Here is a 19,722-nt window from a genome sequence, read left to right on the forward strand (position 1 = left end):
CTGTCCTAGGCACGGCAGTGGCAGAGGCAGCTCCGAGCGAGCGCCCTGCCCCTAGCTTTCTAGGCCCCCTGGCCCTGGTTCTGGATTAACTCCTCACAGGCCATTGGCCATTGTTCAGGGTTCAAGGAGCCGCCCGCTCCTAGCATTCTGGTTCCACCAGGAGTCTGGGCGGACAGGCGTGGCTGGGGCCTAATGAGCAGGGTGTGCCCCGAGGAGTTGTTAGGAACAGGGTGACAGCTGTGGGCAGGTCCCCGCCCTCGGCTGGTGGGCGGGCCGGCTTGCACAATAGTCACCTGGGCTGGGGGCACCGCATGGCATCCTGGCCAAGTGTTTATTTTTAAAAAACAAATACTCAGCTTTGGTGGTAGGGCGGAGAATGTTTCTAAATATTTAAAGGACATCATGCCAGCACTTTTTAAACCCCCAAATCTATTGCATTAGGAAAGCTGATGCGAGTTTATAAAATTGCTCCCAACTACAAACTCCGGGAGATACTGAAGGACAGAGAAGCCTGGCATGCTGCAGTCCCTGGGGTCACAAAGCGTCAGACACGACTTAGCGACTGAACAACAACAAAGAGGGTAGAACGCCAGACCTATATCTGGGTTCTTATCTCCCTCAGCTTACCCCTTCCCCACCAGCTTTAAAAGGAAAGGATTTCCACAATCACTAGGCAATTGCAGGCAGGTGAGCCTCACACCGTGGCCATCCTCCACGCCTGCGTCAGGCTGGGTTTCCTGCTCTCGGTCCTCTGCAGGCAAACATAACTGCCTGCTGTCATTTTCTGGGGTGAAAATTGCTGGTAGAGGGGTGGGTTCCTGGCCTGACTGATTTTCATGGTAGAATTGTCACCTAGACCTCCAGCAGCTCATGGAGTTTGGAATGAAACCAGTCCTCCAAGTAATAACCAAGTGGAAGTAGACTCAAAATGCTGAATGTTTGTGTGTCTTCGGGGGACTGTTTCTCTGTTTTCCAAAGCAGGTCTCCTGCCTGGCAGCAAAGGTTAGTCTGTCTGTTACATATGTGGAAGAGGGCCTGTTGAGACAATGTTGAAGTATGTGTGACTGTGTGTGTGTGTGTGTAGTGTGGAGTCTTGCATCCCGGGTCCTGCTGCCGGCTGGGAGGCTTCTAGCTTGGAAATGGGACTGTGGAATCCAAGGGCTCAGTGGGAAATGCTGTGGGGACGATAAGGGCAGGCGGGCCTGAGAAGAACACTGTGGTAGTAGCGACGTGTTTTGGAAGGTTTCTGCAGCTACTGCTGGGTCTAGCAACAGGGCAGACCCTGGAAACACCAGAATTTCTGTGGGGTGGGGCTCAAAATAGAGGCCGTTCCTCTAGAATCTCTTTCTAGGATCACAAGCACTAGGCCCCAGCGAGGACATCTGCTACAGTCCACCAGTTGGCCATTTCTGTCCTCAAGCAGCTTAGTTGTGCACCACGGCAGACTTTGAGAAGACCATGAGATGAGCGAGCTTGGGGTGATCTGCAGGCAGCCCAGCTTCTGGTCTTACTCTAGCCTGGATCTCTCTGCTGAGCCCCAGACCCTGTGGACCGCCCACCTGACACTACTCATCCAGTCTTCACAGGGCTGTAGGGTGAACACCATGGTCTCTGCTAGGAACAACCAGGGGATTAAGAAGCGCAAACCTCGTCTCTCCCACCTCCCCACCCCCCAGGTCCCTGTGTTCCAAACAGTGGCTCCTTCAGCCTTGTGGAATGAGCTAAGCTCATTCTTCCAGTCACCTCTGCAACACACTGTATAACTTGTATCCTTTCCTCCATTTTTTCCAATTGATTTCAGAAAAATTTAAATCCCACCTCCCCTCTTCTGTGTGGCATTCTTCAGCCAAACCTTTAAACTCTATCTCAGTGGAGGGAGTTTCCATCACCAGCAAGGGAAGAGGGTCACTGGAAAGAACTGGAAGTTGTTAAAGCAGATGATAGCCACTGGGGTGGGAGGAGGTCAGAGTAGAGCATCTAGAAGTATCTTCAGTCTTACAAATAAGACGGTTCTATGTTGTGATGAAGGGATTGAGGTAAGGGGGTGTAGGGGCGATGACTAATTTAGTAGGAGACCTTGAACAAATCCACTCCCCATTCTGAGCTTTCATTTCTCCATTGACAAAATGGGAATGATGTGTTCCATCTCTCAGGGTATATGATATACCCCTTATGAGTTTTTAACACAGACCTGACCAATAGGAGATGCTTGCTAAATGCCAGCTCTCCTTCCCCTTTTCACAAGGCAGCAGTCTGTTCCAAAGGCCAGGGAAGTCTGGAAGTGCCCCCAGAGCATTAACATCCCCCAGGGAACTCTTGGGAGACTGAGGAGGTAGAGGGACCAATCACCAGGGGTGACAGGGATTCTGAAAACTGGGAATCAAGACATGGCCAGTACCATGGCTGTCATGCTGGTCTCTTAATTAGCCTGCGTTAATGAACAGCATGATTCATGATTTGCTGCTTCTCAACTATGCCCTTTCTGTTTGCCTTCCTCCCACCTGGGCCCAACAGCTGTTGCCATCCCAATTCCACCGTCCACATCACCTGTCAGCCACATCAGGGAGGTAGGGTCTGTTCTCCTTGGTCCCCTGGGCCTCCAGCTCCACCCCTGTCTGGTTCTTCGACCAGCTGAGCCAGAGGGGAGTAACTTTGTGTAGGAGGCCTTAAGCCAGTCCCTTCAACACAGGTGACAGAGGACAGACTTGGCAGAAGCCGCACAGGGTGTTATGGGTGGAGTTCAGGCTAGCGGACTGAGGCCTCCCAGTGCTGGGACTCGACTCAGTCTCCTCAACCTACTTCCTTCCTTCAGCCCCACACACACAACTGAGGCAGGGCCTGCCCTTCTTGTACATCAGACCTCTAGGGGACTGGCAGTGTCCAGTTCTCAGAAAATGCGTTCATGAGAAAGGTCTCCTGAACTTTTCAGTCTCCATTTGTCTTGGCTCCTCTGGGGAGCCGAGATGGGCTGAGACCTGGGAACTTTAAAGAGTCTGCCATGTTCCTCAGCTTAGAGCAGGGCAGCCTCACATCCCTGTCAGTGCCCACTTACTTGCCCACAGCCATCCGCAGCACCTTCCAATGCCCATGAGTTACCTTGCCTTCTATTTCAAGGACTACATAAATATTATGAAATTAACTTGCTTATGTTTGACTCCTCATGAGTAACATTTGTTAGGCTGTATGTGGTAGAATATTTTGTTTTTTAAATTGTGGTATCGTGCTGTGCTGTGGTTAGTTGCTTCAGTCGTGTCTGACTCTTTGTGAGCCCATGGACCATAGCCCACCAAGCTCTTCTGTCCAGGGAATTTTCCAGGCAAGAGTAGTGGAGTGGGTTGCTATGCCCTCTTCCAGGGATCTTCCTGACCCAGGGATGGAACCCAAGTCACCTGTGTCTCCTGCATTGCAGACAGATTCTTTACCACTGATCTACCAGGGAAACCCTAAATTGTGGTGCAATACATATTATATCAAATATACCATTGTAACCATTTCTAGGTGTACATTTCAGTAATGGTAAGTATTTTCACATTGTTTGCAACCAATCTCCAGATTTTTTTTTTTTTGCAAAACTAAAACTCTAGACCTGTTAAACTAAAACTCTACACCTATTAAATTGAAGAAAGTAGGGAAAACCACTAGACTATTCAGGTATGACCTGAATCAAATCCCTTACGATTATACAGTGGAAGTGACAAATAGATTCAAGGGATTAGATCTGATAGAGTGCCTGAAGAATTATGGATGGAGGTTTATGACATTGTATAGGAGGCTGTGATCAAGACCATCCCCAAGAAAAAGAAATGCAAAAAGGCAAAATGGTTGTCTGAGGAGGCCTTACAAATAGCTAAGAAAAGAAAAGATTCGAAAGGCAAAGGAGATATATCCATTGGAATGCAGACTTCCAAAGAATAGCAAGGAGAGATAAGAAAGCCCTCCTCAGTGATCAATGCAAAGAAATAGAGGGAAACAATAGAATGGAAAAGACTAGAGATCTCTTCAAGAAAATCAGAGATACTAGTGGAACATTTCATGCAAAATGGGAACAATAAAGGACAGAAATGGTATGGACCTAACAGAAGCAGAAAGTATTAAGAAGAGGTGGCAAGAATACACAGAAGAACTATACAAAAAAGATCTTCATGACCCAGATAACCACGATGATGTGATCACTCACCTAGAACCAGACATCCTGGAATGCGAAGTCAAGTGGGCCTTAGGAAGCATCACTACGAACAAAGCTAGTGGAGGTGATGGAATTCCAGTTGAACTATTTCAAATCCTAAAAGATGATGTTGTGAAAGTGTTGCACTCAATATGTCAGCAAATTCGGAAAACTCAGCAGTGGCCACAGGACTGGAAAAGTTCAGTTTTCATTCCAATCCCAAAGAATGTTCAAACTACCTCACAACTGCACTCGTCTCACATACTAGTAAAGTAATGCTCAAAATTCTCCAAGCCAGGCTTCAACAGCATGTGAACCGTGAACTTTCAGATGTTCAAGCTGAATTTAGAAAAGGCGGAGGAACCAGAGATCAAATTGCCAACATCCGGTGGAACATAGAAAAAGCAAGAGAATTCCAGAAAAACAACTACTTCTGCTTTGTTGACTACACCAAAGCCTTTGACTGTGTGGATCACAACAAACTATGGAAAATTCTTAAAGAGATGGGAATACCAGACCACCTAACCTACCTCCTGGGAAATCTGTATGCAGGTCAGGAAGCAACAGTTAGAACTGGACATGAAACAACAGACTGTTTCCAAATGGGAAAGGAGTATGTCAAGGCTGTATGTTGTTACCCTTCTTATTTAACTTATATGCAGAGTGCATCATGAGAAATGCAGGCTGGGTGAAGCACAAGCTGGAAGCAAGATTGCCGGGAGAAATATCAATAACCTCAGATATGCAGATGACACCACCCTTATGGCAGAAAGTGAAGAAGAACTAAAGAGCCTCTTGAAGAAAGTGAAAGAGGAGAGTGAAAAAGTTGGCTTAAAACTCAGCATTCAGAAAACTAAGATCATGGCATCTGGTACCATCACTTCATGGCAAATAGATGGGGAAACAATGGAAACAACTCACTTTATTTTTTGGGGCTCCAAAATCACTGCAGGTGGTGACTACAGCCATGAAATTAAAAGATGCATACTCCTTGGAAGAACCAAGACAGCATAAAAAGCAGAGACATTACTTTGCCAACAAAGGTCCATCTAGTCAAGGCTATGGTTTTTCCAGTAGTCATGTATGGATGTGAGAGTTGGACCCTAAAGAAATGTGAGGGCTGAAGAATTGATGCGTTTGAAGTGTGGTGTTGGAGAAGACTCTTGAGAGTCCCTTGGACTGCAAGGAGATCCAACTAGTCCATCCTAAAGGAAATCAATCCTGAATATTCATTGGAAGGACTGATGTTGAAGCTGAAACTCCAATACTGTGGCCACCTGATATGCAGAACTGACTCATTGGAAAAGACCCTGATGCTGGGAAAGATTGAAGGTGGGAGGAGAAGGGGATGACAGAGGATGAGATGGTTGGATAGTATCACCGACGTGATGGACATGAGCTTGAGTAAGCTCCGGGAGTTGGTGATGGACAGGGAAGCCTGGTGTGCAGCAGTCCATGAGGTCACAAAGAGTTGGACACCATTGAGTGACTGAACTGATTAAACCCATTCCCCCCATTTCTCCTCTCCCAAGCCTCTGACAACTGTCTTGTTCTTTCATTGAGGTACACTACATATGGTGAGATAAATAGACTTAAGTGTAAAACCCATGAATTTTGACATATGCATGTACATGTAAACATGTCTCCAAACAAGATGCAGCATCTTTATATCACCTCACAAACTGACGTTATTTTCCTTTCCTTTTTCTTTTTTTAAAAATTTAGTTCATTAAAGCTAAAGCTAACAAAAAACCCAATTCATCTATTTCTCCCTGCCGTCCCCCTTTCCTGCCTCTGGCAACCACCAATCTGTTCTCTTTATCTGTTAGCATGGTTTTTAAATTTAAAAAAATTTTTTTATATTCTTCATATAATCCTTCTTTTAATAAGCAGTTTTATTAACTATAATCATATCACCATGTTGTACATTAGGTCAGCACGTTTCTGTCAATCCCCACCTGATTTCTATCATCATAGATCAGTTTTGCTTGTTCTAGAACTTCATGTAAATGACATTATACTATATGTATTCTCTCATGCTGACATTTCTTTCAGCATCATGTTGTTGAGATTCATCTATGTAGCATCTATCAGTACAGGCACACCCCAGAGACACTGTAGGTTCGATTCCACTGCAATAAAGCACATATTTTTGTACATAATTCTTTGTCTGATCTGATCTGATCTTTTAGACTCCTCTGTCTTGTTAGTTTGTTAACTTTTAAAAATCTTTTCATTTTATATTGGATATAGCCAATTAACAGTGTTGTAACAGCCCCAGGTGCTAAAGCAATTACTGCAATAAAGCAAGTCGCAAACAATTTTTGGTTTCTCGGTGTTTATAAAAGTTACATTTATGCTATACTGTAGTCTATTAGGTTTGCAATAGCATTATGTCTTAAAAAAACAATGTACGTAATTAGAGAATACTTCATTGCTAAAAAATGCTACCCATCATCTGACAATACAAGGTTGCCACACACCTTCGGTTTGTTTAAAAAAAAAAGACAGTATCTTCAAAGCTCAGTAAAGTAATGCACAATAAAGTGAAGTGTGGTAAAGTGACACATGGCTATAGCTTGTTCATTTCTATTGCTGAGTAGTATTTCAGTGTACAGAGATACCACAGCTAGCTTATTTACCCACATATGGATGGATGTTTGGGCTATTTACAGTTCTTGTTATGAATAAAACTGCTGTGAACACTTTTGGACAAGTGTTTGGTGACTATATGTTTTTATTTCTCTTGGGCATATGCTTGGGAATGGAATTGGTGAATCACAGGGCAGATGTATATTTAACTTTATAGGAAACTGTCAAACAGTTTTCCAAAATAGACCATTTTACAGCCCCACTAACAATGTCTGAGTCCCAGTTGCTCCATGTCCTTGCCAACATTTAGTATTGTTGGTCTTTTTAGGTGTAGCTGTTCAGTAGGTGTAAAATGTGATTGTACGGTGGTTTAATTTGCGTCTCCTGATTAACTCAATGATGTTGAGCAATCTTTAATTGTTTATTGGCCAATCTTCTTTTGTGACATGTCTGGTCAAGTTTTCTGCTCTCTTTTATCAAATATTTCTTTATTTGGGGGTAAGTTCCTTTTTATTGGAGCTTCCCAGGTGGCACTATTGGTAAAGAACCTGCCTGCCAACACAGAAGATGTAGGAGATGTGGGTTCAATCCTTGGGTTGGGAAGATCCCTTGGAGAAGGGCATGGCAACCCACTCCAATATTCTTGCCTGGAGAATCCCATGGAGAGAGGAGCCTGCTGGGCTACAGTCCATGGGGTTGCAGAGAGTCAGACACGACTGAAGTGATATTTATCTGTTGGTATTCTGTATATATTCTGGATACCAAAACTTTGTCAGATATATGTTTGGTGAATATTTCTTTGTTAGACTGGCCTGCCGATTTTTGTGACAATGTTTTTGATTTTTAAAGAAAATTTTGACGAGGTCTAATATATAAATCTTTCTTTAAAAAAAATGCTTTGTGCTTTTCATGACCTTTTTAATAAAACTGTCTTCTGCAAGGTCATGAACATTTTCTGCTCTGTTTTCTTTTGGAAGTTTTATAGTTTTAGGTTGTGTGTTTAGGTCTATAATCCATCTTAGCGTAGTTTTTGAGTATGATGTAAGGGTCAATATTCATTGTTAAATATGTGAATATCCAGTTATTCTACCACCATGTGAAATTAAAGACTTTCCTGCCCCATTGAATTACCTTGGGGTTTTTTGCTGATTTGCTGATGATCAGTTGACTGTATGTGTGTGGATGTAGTTCTGGACTCTGTTGCTTTGATCCCATTGTCTATTCTTATGCCAAGATCCACCATCTTGATTACTAGAGCTTTAAACCAGCTCTAGTAATCAATCAAGTCCTAAACCATGTAGCAAGAATCCTCCATGGGGCAGCATAGTTTTGAAATATGAACCCATTCCCTCAAGTATGTATCCTCTGCCCTTTTCACCACAATTCTGTGCTGATTGCCAAGGGGAAGTAAGCACAGTCTTAAGAGAAGTCAAAAAAGGGAGACTTCCTGGCTTTGGTTTTGAAAGCCGAATTCCTCTGAGGACTAAAGACAAAACATTTGGGGAACATAGGGTGATAAAAAGTGGCTCATCCATCCACTTCTAGTTAACAATTCTTCTAAGATGAGAGAACCCACCCTAGGCTTGGTGGAAGGAATCAGAACAACCGTGCACCCTTACATCAGGGTTAGGATCTCAGGAAGGCAGGGGAACCCTTGTAGAACACCTCCTGTCTCTGATGGCCCAGGGAAGCAGAATGAATCCTGGACCCTCACTGCAGCTCTGGGGAAGAGCTGTGCCCTGAACAGCCTATGGATCAGAACAATGGCCATCCCAGTAGAGGGATGAAAAGTTACCCTAGTGCCTTGGTTCCCTGTCTGTCCTGACCCTAAGAAAGGGGAGAAGGAATCATGAATTGACTGTGATTAATGTCTTGCCACTCTGGTAGCAAGGGGTCTGAGCTGAGTCATAGGGAAGGAAAGCAAGTAATATCCTGAAGCACATGAGTTTATTACTTAAGGTTTATCCTGCTTTAAATGGAAGTTCTAACAATCCATATTTAAATGACTGAGGCTAATGATAATAAAGAGTGAAGATGGAGGAGATGAGCCCTCCTTTCTGCTGGGAGAGGTACTGGCAAAGAGGAATCAGGGGGTGCACTGGCCAGTCCATTTGCCTGCCTCACTAATGTTTTAGCTCCTGCATCTAGGATCTCAAGATGATGTGAGACAACTCATCCTATGTTCTTCTGAGATCTAGTGCCTCCTCTGTTCTGAAATGCCTTATTAAAAACCCTCCACTTGATGAATCGATCTTGTCTTGAGCAATTCAAAAGACATCAGAGTGGGTCCCATGTGACACCTCAAGATCCTCGTGGGGCACAGCTTGGAGGTGAGTCCCATTTCCTACACAGAGGGACCATCTGGGGAACTGAGGCTCAGAGTGAGGACACCGTCTTGTCCTGGTTGCAGAGAACATAGATGTGGGTCTGCCTCATGCTTCACAGTCCTGGCGCTGTTGTCCATGCCATACATGTCCTGACTGCACCCATGTTAGGAATGGGGAAACTGATGCTTCAGCTCTATTTATTAAGTGCAGGAAATCTAGTTTGCATGTTGTTTTGCTTATAGTAGTATGTTCAGCTTGTACTTTAATGCCAAGATTGTAAAGCAAACATTTCAGAACACGTTGAATTAATACCTCCCCTTTGCTGAGATCCCATTTCCAACAAATGTCCAGAAATGGGACATGTGGATAATGGAAAACAGACCAAAAATATTTGCTTGACTGGCACTGTGGATTAGGGTGTACAGGAGAGTGTAAACACACACCCACTCCACGTACGCACCCTGCAGATTAAGCCCTGGATTAAGGTCCTTTCAAAGTAGCCAAGGCTAGGCTGCCAAGTTCAGGGTTGCCTGGGGCCTGGCTGTGCTGGGGTGAGGCTCGGATGCTTGGGTCAAAGAAACACAGTGTCTTGGAACCCAGTGAGAGCCCCTGCACCCACTGCTCAGAATGGGGTGGGGGCTGTCAACCCATGTTGAGAAGGCTACTGTCACCCAAAGGTTGGCAGAAAGCCTGGGGGGAGTGGGGAAGGACTTCTAGCTTGTTGCTGACTGGCTTTTCCTAGCTCTCATCTAGGGTCTTGTGGCCCCTTCTGCCAGCAGGACTCTTGGCACATGTCTAAGTGGCCCGGCTCGAGGGAGCATTGAACTTATTCACCCTCCCAGCAGTTGGGCCATGACGTGCATGGGCCTCTTACTCATCCCGAAGTCATCAGTCATGTTTCCAGGAGTATGAGTAATTCAGGGAGGTGGGGGGAGGGGAGAGGACTCGCGATTGTGGGGGTGGGGTGATGTTGTAAGAGGCAACGTGGCCCAGAATGAGCCCTCATCCCTCTTATTCCAAAGCTGGAAAAGTGACTTGTGTTGAAAAGTAATGCATCCTTAATCTGCTGCAAAGTGGTGTGTGTGTGTGTGTGTGTGTGTGTGTGTGTAATGCTGACAGTTTAAGGAAATTGGAACCCAAAGCAATAAGGACTTCTCCCTTCATTCCAAGGCAGCAGAGAAAGTGTGGTAGCCCAGAGGAGGGTTGCCAGTAGGATACCTCTAGGACTTATTGATAAAATATGAACTCACATTGTTCTAACACATTATCCCATGTGTCTCTCTGAGGGGAACATAAGCTCAGAGAAGTCTCGTGAATTGCCCACCACTGGAGACTATCAGAGCTGGGAATAGAACCTGGGTCCCCACACTAGTCCAGTACCCACCTCTCTGGACTGTGAGGTCTGGTCTATGCAAGCCCCTGGACTTGTTTTCTCTGCCTGACCAGCTTCCATAGCTGGGTCAGCCTGAACCTGATGGTTGTCCCCCCCCTTTCCTACATCACATTCTCACAGAGGTCCTGGCAGTGGGTACTGCTGATGAGGTTCAAGTCCAGATTGTTTTTCCCTCTTCCTGCTTTGGGGTCTGGCTGCCCTAGAAGAGGGTGGAACCTCTCTTGAGGCAGTAACAGGTAGAAAAGTCAGGAGACCACCTGTGGGATGGAGAGCTAGTGAGCTGGTCAGCCTGGACTGTAAGAGGTGCCCAAGGAAGGGTCCTTCTGGCCCAAACCTGAGGATTCAAGTGTGGTGGTCAGGCATTTGGGCTACGGATTGGCTGAGGAAATTGACGTCTTAACCCTGTATCTGAGTTTCTTACATTTCCCGGCACACTCCTCCAGGGAACGAGAATGGATAGGGTACATGGAATACATCCTTAATACCCTGGAAGAGGAAATCCTGCAGGAGATACACCTGGAAAAGGAACTCCCACTAGGTGAGTGGGCTTCCCAGGTGGACTAGTGGTAAAGAACATGCGTGCAAATGCAGGTGATGTAAGGAACCAGGGTTCAATCCCTGGGTTGGGAAGATCCCTGGAGGAGGGCATGGAAACCCACTCCAGTATTCTTGCCTGGAGAATCCCATGGACAGAGGAGCCTGGCAGGCTACAGTCCATGGGGTTACAAAGAGTCAGACACGGCTGAAGCGACTTAGCACACATATACTTGGTGAGTACTTACCATGTTCCCAGACATTGCGCTGTGTTTCACATGTATTATCTTTTTGGATCTTCACAAAAACTCCCTGTGAGACAGGCAGTATGATCCTCATTATACTGTGAAGAAGCAGAGGCATCAGAGCATATGTAACTTGAGCTACATCACCCAACTAGTAAGTGAGGGAGGCAAAATTTGAATTCCAATCTGACAGTTCAGTGCCTATTCCATAGAGTCATCCTGCCTTAGAAAGTCTACAACAGCTCAGGAAATACATCCTAAACCACCTCGTCTCAGGGGCTAACCTCAGATGGCAATCAAAGAGAAAGCTGTTGTCATAGGAAAACGCCTTCTTGAGACCAGAGGCTCTTATCAGCTGAACTGTGTTCCCCTCAAATTCATAACTCCAGGAGATAGTGAAGGACAGGGAAGTCTGGCGTGCTGCAGTCCATGGTGTCACAAAGAGTCAGACATGACTTAGCAACTAAACAACAAGATTCATAAATATTGAATTCCTAATATTGAATTTGGAGACAGGATCTTTAAATAGGTAATTAAGTTAAAATGAGGTCATATGGGTGGGCTTTCATCAATGTGACCAGTGTCCTTATAAAAAGAGAAGGTCGGGACACAGACACACACAGAGGGAAGACCATGTGTAGTCATAGGGAGAAGGCGGCTGTCTGCAAGTCAAGGAAAGAGGCTTCAAAAGAAACCAGCCTGCAGACCCGTTGGTCTTAGACTTCCTGCCTCGAGAATCGTGGGAAAATAAATTTCTGTTTAAGCTGCTCCATCTATGACACTTGGTTATGGCAGCCCCAGTAAATTAATTCAGAACCTTCTTTAAAATTCACCTCTGTGTTCTCTGCACACGGTAGGCACAGCATCCACGTTGGCTGACGGGCAGGAGGAAGGAAATGCCGCTCCAATAGGCAGAGAGAATTCAAATTTTGACTTTTGCAACCAGCCTCTATCCTTCTGTTGAAACTTCCTGTTTCTGAAGAACAGAGATTTTTACAGATCCCAGAGGGCATCCAGTAAACCCAGCAGTGATTACCAAATAATTCTGGTTTTGATGAGCTCAGTGGGTATGAATCAGAAGCAGACAGAGTAGCGTTTCCCTTGAAATATACTCAAGGTTAAATGTTAGAGGGAGAAATAAAAATATGTTTGGGAATTTGTTGCCGGCCAGGAAATATGAGCAGTGTTGGCACCCCGGGCCAGGTGGAAAAGGTCTTTCCTTCCTTCTGTGCAAAACAGAAGCCACCATGGGTCTGGGCGAGGTCTGATACTGATGTTGCTCATGCCAGAGCCTGTCCTCGTGGTTCTCACCCAGGTCTCCTTTTTGAAAAAGGAAATTCCGGGTTAAGAGTCCCTCCTGCAAGCCCTGTCATCTTGTTAGGCTGTGGCCTACAGCAGTGGTCCCAACCTTTTTGACATCAGGGACCAATTTCGTGGAAGACAATTTTTTCATGGATTGGGAGGTAGGGATGGTTTGGGGATGATTCAAGCCCATTGCATTTATTGTGTACTTTATTATGGGCTTCCCTCGTGGTTCAGTTGGTAAAGAATCTGCCTTCAACACAGGAGACGACGGTCGATCTCCTGGGTCAGGAAGATCTCCTGGAGAAAGAAATGGCTAGCTACTCTAGTGTTCTTGCCTGGGAGATCCCATGGACAGAGGAACCTGGTGGGCTATGGTCCATGGGGCCGCAAGGGTTTGACTTGACTGAGCAACTAAACCACCACCTACTTATTTCTATTATTGTTACACTGGCTCCACCTCAGATCATCAGACATTAGATTCTGGAGGTTGGGGACCCCTGACCAGAGGATAACCTGGCTCCAGCTCCCCCAGGAGACAGACCTGATAACTTCCCCAGAGGTGCAGAGGTTTGGGACAGGGAGGTAGTATGGGGTCCTCACAGCTAGGAGCCCCCAGACCCTGACTTGGGGAGCCAGGGCTCTGGGTCCTGTGATGGGATCAGAAGGGGCATGGGTGAGAAGGTTGAGGCAGGGAAGGCCACACATCATGGTGAAGCCTGGCTGTTGTTAAGAGCAGCCTGTGAAGCTTCCGTACCTGGGGAGGAGCTGTGAAAAATCATGGAAAGTGAGTTCAAGCAGGAGGTCCTAGGTAGGCCTCGTGGTAGTTGGGTTTGGAAGCAGGGCTCGTGTGAAAGCTTCTGGTTTCTCAAAGCAGTGATCCTTGTAATTCTAGTGTCCTGGGGACTAGCGGCAGGCTTCCCAGGAGGCGCTAGTGGTAAAGAACCTGCCTGCCAATGCAGGAGACATATGAGACGTGGGTTCAATCCCTGGGTTGGGAAGATCCCCTGGAGAGGGAAATAGCAACCCACTCTGGTATTCTTGCCTGGAAAATCCCATGGGCAGAGAAGCCTAGTGGGCAGCAGTCCATAGAGTTGCAAAGAGTCGGACGTGACTTGAAGCGACTTAGCATGCAAGAGCTCAGAAGGCCTGGCTTCTGATTTTGGCTCTGCCACTTATTGGCTGTGGGATGTGGGCAAGCTTCAACGCCTGTGGCACCTCAGACTTTATATCCATCCACAGGGGAAATCAGATCTACCTCTGAGGGGCACTGGAGGGTGGTAGTGGGTGATGTGATGAAACCTCTGACACAGGCCTGACCCCGTGAGAGCACCATACTGAGGCCAGTCTCTCTTCTGAGCAAGCCGGTCACCCAAGTCACTCTGACTTAGTCACTTGCCCATATTAGACATGGGGTCTTCTCTCCCAAAAGGGGGCCTGATCCATGCTCTCCTGGGTTTACACCTTCCAAGGACCTTGCTGCCTAGAAAGAGCATCTCAGCTCCTTCAGGATAGGCTGTGCTTAGGTCTTCAAACTCATTTCTCACCACCGTCCCCTGCACCCTTCTCAGGAACTACCTACAGTTCCCCAAACCTCCCCCACCCTGCAACCTCCGTGCCTTCCCCTCGGTGCTCCTTCCTCTGCCTGTAACTCCCTTCCCCCTCCGTCTGTCTGGCGGCTGGCACTACTCCTCCCACAGCACATCTCCTCCCCACCCTCCCCTTCCCTCCTGGGGGGCAGTCTTTCCTGCCACTCCCTCCATGCCGCCACGCCCCTGCCCTCCGGCCCCATCTCCCTCTGCCCCGTGCACACCTACACTCTGCAGTGGAACCGTCTTTCCTTGGAGGCCACCAGCTCCCCGTGTCTTGTCAGTTCTCGCTCCCTCCCCGGTGCCTAGTCCAGTGTCTAAAACAGGATAACAGCTCCATCAATGTGTACTGAAAGACTTAATGACTTACTAAATGAGTGACTTCTCCTGGGTATGGGGGCCAGACTCATGAATGAGTCACAGGGCCTTGCCCCCACAACACTCCCCATGATAATATCACTAGTTACCCTTAATTCTCAGAATCACCCATGCCTTCTTTCTTCTCCTTTTGGTCCTGTCATCTCCCTCCTCTTCCTTCCTTCCTCCTCTGGGGGCAGCACATCTAAATAAGGCGATGCTCTTCCTGGGGCTGGCCATGTACAATCACGTTTTTCGCCCGGTTACCCTCTGGGATAATTGTGAGATAGTCATGAGTTCGATCCCTGGGTGAGAAGGTGGGACAGATGACACAGAGACCCTGCAGCAAATGTGGGACCTGGTGATCAAGTTAACTGAGTAGGAACCTGGGAGGGCACGGGTGGGGAAAGGAAGAGCGTGTCTGATGAGACCTGAATCAAGAACGATGGGCACGGGGTGAGGAAATCTGGCAGGTTTGGGCCCCTTAAAGCCTCCATTTCCCAAGAAATTCCTGGTTCTGGTTTGGGTGGCCGGGGGGGACCACTCTCACCCATACACTCATGTCTGGCCACCTTTGGTCCCTTAGGGAGGCAGTCATCCTCCCCTGACCCAACTCAGATGGTCAGGCACGAGCCTGGAGGTTTTTGCCCCGGACATGAGCCCCAGCCAAACCCAGGGGACACCCTGCTGCTTTCCTCTCATTTCCCCAAGACTTCCCCCAACTTCACTGAATTTCATGGAGGTGTTTCAAGCATGTTCTGAGGCTTGGCCTTGCAGAGGGTGCCTCTAGGTCACTGCCATTGTCCAGTTGTATACTTTGTCATGAGAATGAAAAAATAAATTAGCACCCTGCTTCTGAAACATTGATGTTTACAGGATCACCAAGGAGCAGACAGGCTATCTACAATTCTTAAAAAAGAATGCCCCACGATCTGAATGGAAGGCAGCTCCTGAGGCTGGTGAAAAATAATATTGTAATGAATAATAGGAAGGCTACTTCATGTCCCTGGTGGAAAATGTATGGTGTGAACTGACCTGAAAAAGTTGGTTTGTAAATAAGTAAAAGTAAATTACCTCAAGCAGAGAGAAATCAAAGGAGGCTTCTCGGTGGGATCTTAGTGGCCAGAGGGGCACCAGCTGGCCACACTTCTCCAATCATCTCATCTGTTTCCTCACTAGCTGGTGAGCCCTATATAAGGCTTTATAAGCCCAGTGGCTTTATATAGCATCCCTCTCTCTCAATCCTTATGGCCTAGCACAGGTTCCAGCACACTAAATAGGGTGATCATATAGTCTATCATCCAAAGCAGGACACCTCAAGAGTGAAAGGAGGCCATTAACCATTATGTCATGACAACAGTTGTAACCTGGGACTAATGCACAAATGAACAAATGAACGAATGAATGAACAAATGATGCTTTAAAAGACTGAGGCTATTGGCACTGAGGCAGCCATGGTTTCCTACATCCCCTGATGTCACTGTCAAATAGAAAATTCATCTGCATGTACCATAGGTACCATCACACGTTTTATGGTCCATCTTTGTTCTTCTCTTGCAGACAAGGACTCCAGCTGGAGAGAGAGAAGCTGGGCTGAGACTGAGGGGCCCTGCTGGTGCTTCCCAGAGTCTCCTCCACCAAGGGCACTGCGTCCTCAGGTGCCAGGCACTGAACTAGGTGCTCTGTGTTCTTACTGCATTTAATCCTCCCACCACCCTTATGAAACAGCTGCTTTTATAACCTTTGGTAGGTGAGTCAACTGAGGCTTAGAGAAGTTAATTAACGTGCCCAGTGTCACACATCGACCAATATCAGAGCTGCAACCCAGGCCAAGTCTGTTGGAAGTCAAAGCATGTGGTTTTAACAGTCCCCAACCTTGCTTTTGTGTGGCCTTCTCTCTCCTGCTTGGGGCCCCAGCAACACTGGGTTCATCAAGGAGAGGGGTCATGGGGGTTGGGGGCAGGGGGAAGAACAGGAACAGAGAGTTTGTCCCCTGGAGGCCGATCCTGTGTCCGGTTGTGGGTTGGATGGGGCAGTGGCCAGGTCAGGATGGTGAGCAGCGGGCTCTTGGCAGATTATATGCCTTCCAGGCTCTACATGGAAGGGAATGCCCAGACCCAAGTGTTGTGTCTGAGTCTGCATGATGGGGAGGGTGGGTTAAGGAAGAGAAAGCAGGCCTCTCCTACCTCCTGCCAGCCCCCTCTCCACCTTCTCCCCTGCAGGGCCGTGGGGTTTCCTTTGACCTGGCCGGGCCATTTTTCCAGAATGGCCATCTGAAGCCCAGCCCCAGCCCACTGGGAGAGGCCCAGCGGTCTGAGGCCTCCAGCTGGGGTGGACCATGCCACACCCTGGGGAGAGAGGCTAGCAGGGACTTAGCCAGGCTGAAGTGGAGGAGGGGAGGCAGAGTGGGCAGGGCTCAGCACTTTGCTGGGTGGACAGGGGCAGTGAGGGGGTGGGCTAGGCTGGGTGCAAGCCAGGAAAGGGTTTGACTATGGCTCTGTTGGACACCCGCCCCCACCTGCAGGTCTCTGCCTGAGACTCTCTTCAGACAGTCTTGGCCCTGGCTGCCAGTTTGGCCCATCCTGGAGACTTTGCCCGCCAAGCACAGCTAACTGGCGCCCTCTAGTGTCCACCTCTCTGGGCCCAGTTGCCCCCTCTTGGAAATCACACATCACACACAGCTCCCCTGAGCCCGTCACCCAACAGTCCCCCCAAACCTATCATGTGTCTTCCAAACCAAGACACCTCTAAGAGTGAGGGGGGGCTCTGAGGATAACAAGGCTGGGACAACAGACATAAAACGGGACTGTCCCCAAGGCAGGGCATCTGATCCTCCCCAACCCAGGTCAGAAGCAACCCCCTACCCCTCCCCAATGTTGTGGCTACCAGAACCATCTCTGGGAGGCATCCCATCAAGGAAATGAGAACCTCATCAGCACGAGGCCTGGGAGAGCAGGTGATCAAGAAACGTGTGATCAATACACAAGCTGCATGTGGTGGTGGTCATCACCTATTGGCCTACCTTGCCCAGTTCCAGCTAGGTGGCAAGGGAAGCTGCATCCAAAGCTCCTTGTGAAGCGGGAGGGAGGACCCGATTCTGGAGTCCAGCACATAGCAGGAGGGCGTCTATTGGTCACAGAGCCAACAGACTGACCGAAACATAGGCCTATGAGTAACTGAGACATTCCCGCTCCTGCCATTTTGGGTCTTGCTGGGGCATCTGGAGAGAAAACCACCCCTCCACCAAGAGAAGGACATTTTTACATGACATCTCTTCTGGCTAGCTTTCAAGTGGGTCCTCCATCTCCCTGCCCACCCCTTTTGGGGTGGCATTCGCCGTGACCACATCTCTGCAGGGCATGCTCCATGCCCTCAGTGATGAACACAGGCCAGTGCGTGGGCCGCCACTTGTCCCTGCCCCGGCCATCCCCCTCCATTTCCTCATCACTGCCTTGTGGCTTCTGGAACAAGGCTTCTGGGTGGTGTGATAACTGCTGACTCCCTGGGGCTCCCTGATGTGGGCTGATGTAAGGTGGCTGGCATCCGTGACCCCTGCACCCAGTGGGGCCCAGCATCGGGGCTGTGTCCTACCCTGGGGAGCCAGCCGAGAAGCCCCAGGGCCAGAGCCTGGGCAGAAGGACCAAAACAGGCCTGGGAGAGCAGAGGAGAGAAGGTACCTCAGGACTGGGGAGGTGGGATGGGAGCAAAGGGTTTCCACTGGTGGATCTGGGGTTGGGGGGGGCGCAGTGCTGACTTGGGCTCAGCCTGGGGACCCTCAGGTGAGGGCTCTGGGGGGCAGTCTGTGTGTGTACGATTTGAAGAGACTCAGGAGTGACTTTGGCAAAGTCAGGCAGCTTTGGAGGCAGGGCAGATGTTGTTCTGGAGAATTCCTTGGCATAGGGATGACAGGGCAGGTCTGGTGCCTTGTGTGGGAAAGGGAAGAAATCTTTCAGCTGGGTTTTTGTGTTCCTCAAACCAGTCTGCCCACATCCTTGGCATCTGTGCCTGGGGAAGGATCTGTTCGCAGCCCTGCATGTCTGGGCCTGAGGGGCAGAGCGCCTACGTGAGGCCTGCAGTCTTTCCAGCCTCTCTCCAAGGGGTCGCGGCCACTGCTGGAGTGAAGGGAATATCCGGCTCTGCTTGTGCTCCTCCTGCTCCTCACTCCCTCCTCCCCAACCCCATCCCCCAGCCAGTGGGCTCTGCTCTCTGTGCCGCCTTTTCTCTCCTGGGGTTCTGGCTCTAACATAAGGCTTCCTTCTCCCGCCACATGCAGGGCTCTTCACGACCAGCAACATACAGACATTGGGGCTGGAAAAAAAACCCAGGGTGTGAGATCAGACTCTGCCATTTACTAGCTATGTGGCCTGGGGCAAGACAAACTCTTTGAACCTCAGTCATCTCATCTGTAAACTGGGGATAATAGCACTTGATGGTCCTTATCTCATGGGGCTGTCATGAGGCTCAAATGCATGATGCATGTGCGAACACTGTGCAAAGGGCTCCGCCCATGGGAGGGATTATTATTACTGTTTTCATACCACGCGGGAGACCCAAACAGAACACTCATCCAAGACTGGAAACACGTGCTGAGGGCTGTGCCTTGACTCATTCCTCACTGTCTAGTGAGCCTAAGGTGTGCCAGACCCTGTTCTAGGCACATGGGCTGCACAAACAGATATGAGTGCTCACCATCCTAGAGCTCACATTGTAACGGAGGAGCTCCCCCACAACCCCCTCTACTCGGCTCACACTCTGACCCACCTCCTGCATCTGCAGACCTAGCCTGAGAAGTCAGGAAACATCGATCGGGCTTCTAGGCACTCTCTTCCTAAAGACCTCGCAGTCACCTAGTGGCCTGGCAGAAGCCCTTGAGTGGAAAAACAAGGTCATTCTGATAGTTGCTGGAACATTCAGAGCATTGTAGCAAGAAGACAGCACAATCATTAAATCTAATCGCTCATTTTACAGATGAGGAAATTGGGGTCCAGAAAAATTTAACTGCCTTGCCCTGGGTTATACAGCTGGTTACCCAATTACTCATTTAGTCAACCAACATTTATTGACCTCCTACTCTATGCCACCCACCAGGCACCAGGGACAAGGCTCTGCCTTAGTTTTGGCCTGTGTAAGCAAATAAGCTAATTTCAGGTGGTTAGGAGGGCTGGGCAGAAAACCAGGCCTCCAGATAGGGAAGTGGGGTGACTACGGATTGGGGAGG

General features: G+C 48.3%; 1 protein-coding gene across 1 annotated transcript in view; it reads left to right on the plus strand.

Annotated features, from left to right (window-relative positions):
* PLB1 (phospholipase B1) overlaps nt 1-19,722 on the plus strand; it is a 186,251-nt gene that overhangs the window by 1,467 nt on the left and 165,062 nt on the right. The window contains exons 2-4 of the mRNA XM_081484271.1: nt 857-1,002; nt 10,921-11,015; nt 16,065-16,254. The gene's annotated coding sequence lies outside the window, so the exon portion shown is untranslated. The remainder of the gene's footprint in view (nt 1-856; nt 1,003-10,920; nt 11,016-16,064; nt 16,255-19,722) is intronic.

The sequence above is a fragment of the Giraffa tippelskirchi genome, chromosome 4 (genome assembly GCF_054371585.1).
Source record: "Giraffa tippelskirchi isolate mGirTip1 chromosome 4, T2T-mGirTip1v1.2.pri, whole genome shotgun sequence".
In the NCBI taxonomy this organism is placed as follows: Eukaryota; Metazoa; Chordata; class Mammalia; order Artiodactyla; family Giraffidae; genus Giraffa; species Giraffa tippelskirchi.